This window comes from Dermacentor albipictus, chromosome 3 (assembly GCF_038994185.2).
Source record: "Dermacentor albipictus isolate Rhodes 1998 colony chromosome 3, USDA_Dalb.pri_finalv2, whole genome shotgun sequence".
NCBI lineage: Eukaryota > Metazoa > Arthropoda > Arachnida > Ixodida > Ixodidae > Dermacentor > Dermacentor albipictus.
In genome coordinates this window covers 53,081,594-53,087,049 of record NC_091823.1, presented here as the reverse complement: position 1 = coordinate 53,087,049, position 5,456 = coordinate 53,081,594, and the positions used below count along the sequence as shown (strand labels likewise).

General features: G+C 47.0%; 1 non-coding gene across 1 annotated transcript; it reads left to right on the top strand.

The window, feature by feature from the left end:
* The first annotated feature begins 411 nt into the window (after positions 1-411).
* Positions 412-484, top strand: TRNAT-CGU (transfer RNA threonine (anticodon CGU)). The gene has a single exon. It is a non-coding gene; the product is annotated as a tRNA-Thr (tRNA).
* Positions 485-5,456: the final 4,972 nt, after the last annotated feature.

Genomic DNA, 5,456 nt, shown 5'->3' with positions numbered 1-5,456 from the left:
ATGTACTATCAGATGCAATTCACATAATTGTGATATCACTTTTCATTGCTAAGTTACCAGAGGTGTGAACTTGATCGTTTTATTTCCTGAAAATTTTCGATTTTTGCCGCCCTTTAATAAAAGATTGACGACCTAAATCGAAAATTCGAAACCAACAGTCACTAGATTTTCAGCTTTTCTTTTAAATACAACAAACCTCGCCAAATTTGGTGCAGTGGTTGCCGAGAAAGACGAATTTTCCTTTTACATGTATTTAGATAGAAGCACCTGAGCTAAAGCTTCCTAAAGTTCTCGTGACGCCTGCGGCAGAAAAGATGTTCCACATCAGGTTTGTGAGTGGTGGCTCTGGCTAACACTCCCATGGTTCCACTAGGAAACATAAATACCCAAGAATATGGATGGGGAAACGGCACCGCGGTAGCTCAATTGGTAGAGCATCGCACACGTAATGCGAAGGTTGTGGGATCGTTCCCCACCTGCGGCAAGTTGCTTTTTCATCCACTTTAATTTCCATTAATTTAGCGTTTCTTTATTTGGTTTATTAAGCACAAACAATTTACCCTCGGTATGTTGTCCTCGGTGTCAGTGTTTGTTGGATTTTTATGACATGACTAATAAAAATCGGGGCCCTCGGTTAACCCCCTTTCTTCTCGTTTAGATAGATAGATAGATAGATAGATAGATAGATAGATAGATAGATAGATAGATAGATAGATAGATAGATAGATAGATAGATAGATAGATAGATAGATAGATAGATAGATAGATAGATAGATAGATAGATAATTTATCGTCTGGTCAGTCACCTGGCGCTTTAGATGACAAGGCTACAGGCAAGGCCTTCCATAACGTTGCACACAAAGTCTAGAAATAGGGCAGTTCAAGAAGTCTGAAAAGCTATGAAGAGGCGCAGCTATATTTACTACAAGTTCAGGGTTCACGCGTGTGCAACGTGCCTGGAAAGTACACCTGCTTCTGAGTGTGACCTTACTTCATAGAGAAACAAAATGTTAACCCGAACAGCTCAAGTCTGGACTTGCGACACTGTCCCGATCGAAATCGAAAATACATCAATAAGTTTGATATGGTTGGCAAAGCGCAACAGGTTTATAGTACAGTCCGCAGTCGCACTAGCTGAGAGAGCGCGAACGTTGCGCTTGATCTCGTGGACAACGAAAACGTTTAGGTACAGTGGGAGGCGGCGCGAGGACGTAGCCGCCGTAGCCATGGTTTATATAGACCGGCCAACCACGGTGCCTCGGGATCTCTGAAGCGTGTTCTATTCTTTCGCTACCTGCACGTGAGCCGTCTTCTTCACCGGCTCTGGGAGCGATAGTCGCGCCGCTAAAGTATATATATGAGGTTGTCTCGACAGACTGCCGGGCATAATAGCAGTGCCTCGCTCTTCTCGCAGCAGAGATGTGAAATCTTCAGCCTTGTTTACACGGTAGTAGCTGGCATCGCAAAACCACATTGCAACTACAAATGCAATTCTGGCTGCACGTTTTATAGCGCCGAGAGGCAAGTGATGCGCACAGAGTTCAACAAATTCGACAATCGTCCAGTATCAGAACAAGGTGCTCCAAAAAGGACTCCACGCAGAAAGCTGTATCTGCGCCACTGATGCTCCCTGATGTTTACGGGCCATACGTAACAAACTTCGAGAACGCTGCCTGCTGCCGTTGTATAGCGTACGAGATTTAATTACCTGTGCTCCTATTTCTTTCTCATTAAGCTACCTTTCTTTCCTGTATCCTCCACCTCCACTCCTCTGCACAGAGTAGCCAACCGGAACTACCTCTAGCTAACCTTCCTGCCATTTATTCATCCGTTCTCTACCTCTCTCTCTCTCTGGCCATACATTTCTTGTTTTTTTAATTGGGCGCCTCCTTTGCTTCTGCCCCACTTACTCCGAAGAGATGGCGTCTCTCGCCACATCGTTTCGACGCCTGGGCCTTCCTGCCGTCTCGGCCCAGCAACTGCCGGCACCATGCACAGCCCCATCGCCAGGCACCTCCTTATTTTCCTGGATGGCACGGGCCCGTTGTCTAACATAAATGCACCGCCTGCCTGCCACTGACGGCCATGAGCTCGGTGACTTCACGACCTTCTATTTTATTTTTTTCTATTCTTCTAGACCTTAGGGAGGCCAGGCGCACGCAGAAGAAAATATGTCGCATGGACAAATTAAACAACGAACGATGACATCATATTGTAACTCGTTGGACCCACGCAAAACTCTCTTTCGCGTAGGGCGAACTCTCGAACGCCTGCGCTCTTCTCCTCAGCCACGCCACGCCTTTAAGGCATTGGCTCTTCACCAAGGCTGTCGAGAAGTGGATGTTGGAGAATACTTTTGTGAGGCAATTGCAGGTGACAGAAAGCTGCTAAAGGATCTTAAATTGCACGAAGTTCCCTTCATACAAGTTTCGGCAATGGACGAGTATTTCTCCATGGAAGAACTGGAGCCAACTCTAACTACTTGCATTCATTCTTCTTCGCTCGGACCCGACAACATCACGCACGCTGCCATCCTCTACTTTGAACATGAAGCACGTACGAGAGATCCTGCTGCGTCATCTCAACGTCTCATGGAGTGACGGAGTTTTTTCTTCTGAGTGGAAGCGCAGCCGTCTTGTCCCATTCTTAAAGCATGAAAAGTCTCCCCTTGAACTGATATCATATCGACCTATTACTCTCGCCAGCTGTGTTGGCAAGTTGATGGAAAGGATGATCCTTACGCGCCTCCAGTGGTTTCTTGAACATTATAACGTTTATCCAGATGCGATGGCAGGTTTTCGACGTGGCCGTTCGTCGGTCGACAACGTCATTGCTCTTGTGTCTTCGATTCAACAACAGAGATCATCCAAACGTCTCTCTGTAGCACTCGTGGCTGCTGCTATCGGAGGCCGCGCTTTTCAGTGGATTCGGAGCTACCTGGCCCAAAGAAGCTCCTTTGTAGCCACCGAGGATGGTAAAACTTCCGACCACTACGCCAGCCGTGGACTTCCACAAGGTGGCGTTTTGAGCCTGGTTTCGCCCAACCTGGCTTTGGTTGGGCTGGTGGAATAACTGTTACAGTCGGTCAGCCTGTCAATTTACGCAGGTGACATCTGCATCTGGGCGTCAGGAGTGACTCGGCCGCAAGTTCGCGCAAGGTTACAAAAAGCTGCAACGATGACGCCTTCTTATCTTCAAGGACAAGGCCTCGAAATTTCAACAAAAAAGCTCGCATTAGTCGCCTTCACGCGAAAACCAATGACTGGATGCCCGGTGTCTTTTAATAGCCAGCCTATCTTGTACAAAAGAACCAATCGATTTTCAGGGATGCTTGTCGACTGCGACCTCTCCTGGAGCCCTCATGTATACTATAAGAGACTCCTCTCAATCAGTCACCTTATCAAAGCCATTGCTGGCAAAGCATGGGGACTGTCAGTGTATTCTGTGCTTCTACTGTACAAAGCGCTTTTCATGGGTTTCTTGCATTACAGCTCTCCGGTGCTGACAACCACAAAGAGGTCAAATCTCAGAATGCTTGAGAGTATGCAAGCTCAAGCGCTTAGGAGATGTCTGGGTCTACCGCGATACGCTTCAACAACGCCAACAATTGCCATCGCCGGGAACATCCTTTCAGTACATATATCGTTACACACACCCTTGGAAATAACCTTCGTCATCTTTCCCGATTCCAGTCTTGACGCCTTGCTTCTCTCTCGGAAACTAGACCATATTCAACTTTTTCAGGCATTGCAGCTTCGTACTGATCCTCTCGTCCATCCGATTTCACACCTGCAGCACGATCACCTAGTCCTTTGTGGCGTCTCCGGCAGCCACAAATGCGGCTTTCCATTCCAAGAGTTTGAAAGAAGTCCAACTTTCCAACTTCTGCCGTGAAGCAAGCCGATCTACATTTACTACCTAATTCATACTCCAATCGAGTTCACATTTATACAGATGTCTCTTCGACTCTAACCAGCTCTACTGGTGCGGCAGTCATTCTATCGATGTCAATCTGCAAGAAGTTCAAGAACAAGCGCAGATACTGCTGCGTTAAGGATTGTCACAACCGCGAAGGGGATGTCAGCATCAAATTGTACCGCTCCCCTTCAAAACCGTGGGAAGCAACCCGGGTACTGAAGTGGATCGTCGCAGTTCGTGTCGGTCTTGCGAATTTCTGTTAAACGAACTAAGACGTAAATGCAAAAACAAGAAAAAAAATAAGAAAGAACGAGCAGCAGCATACGTAAAAACACACAATAAAGCGTAAATTGCATAATAACGCGTGAACTGATTCCCGCTGTTGTAAATAAGTTAGGTAGTTGTTTAGCTCCTCTTGCTTCAAAACAAACGCGCAGTGATGGTTGCTACGTGTCAAATCTAGCTTCGTAATCGCTCCGTGCTGGACCTTTCTACGCACTGTGCTTCTTCCTGTGCCAAGATGAAGACGCGAATGTTGGAACCGAGCTCATTCGTGCCGATGTTTTCTTGCGCTTAGAACAACAGAACTAAGGTTAGAGTACACTGCAGCACACGTCCAGTATTCGAAAATTAGCATTTCTCTCGCGCACGCTAGTGCATATTTGTTCAGTCTTCACGTTGTTTAGCCTCAGCTGATTGCTTTCTACGATGTTTCAGTGGTAATGCCCTCTCACATTCGAGCACGAACGACAATATCAGAATATGCTCGAGGCACTTTGTAAACGGAGAAAAAAAGCACTTACCTGCCAATTCGCAAAAACCTCTACAATTGTGAGGTGCAAGGCATGCTCCAACTAATTAAGCGACAAATTACGTACAGTTCAAACACGTCCACGGCCGTATTTGGTCACTTAAGTGGCATAAAATAACGATTTGTTAACTCCCTTTGAGTTCGACGTCAAAAGCATGCTTGCTTTTTTGTGACAAATACTTCGCGACCTGCGGTGGTTGCTTAGTGGCTATGGTGTGTGGCTGCTAAGCACGAGGTCGCGGGATCAAATCCCGGCCACGGCGGCCGAATTTCGATGGGGCCGAAATACCAAAACGCCCACGTAATTAGGTTTAGGTCCATGTTAAAGAACCCCAGGTGGTCCAAATTATTCCCCCCACCACGGCATGCCTCCTAATCAAATAGTGGCTTTGGCACCTAAAACACCATAATTTAATTTAAGCACCTCGCTGTGATGTCCGTGCTGTTTACTTCTTTGGCACGATATACATGGTTGTAGTCATAAGTTTGACGTCGTTTCTCAAGCGTTGGTTTTCCAAAATGGGCCTCGATGTTTTCGATTGCCTTAAAACCGCAATTCAGATTGTCCGGCAGGTTTAAAACGAGCGCCGCAAAAGCATGCCTCCGTAGCAGTGGCCACTCGGTGTTTCGCGCAACTGACACGGTGGCGCTGAGGGCTGAGCCGATCGCTGCGCCGCCTGACCAATGCAGGGAGCCCATAAACGTCCCACCCGGTTGCACGTGCTGA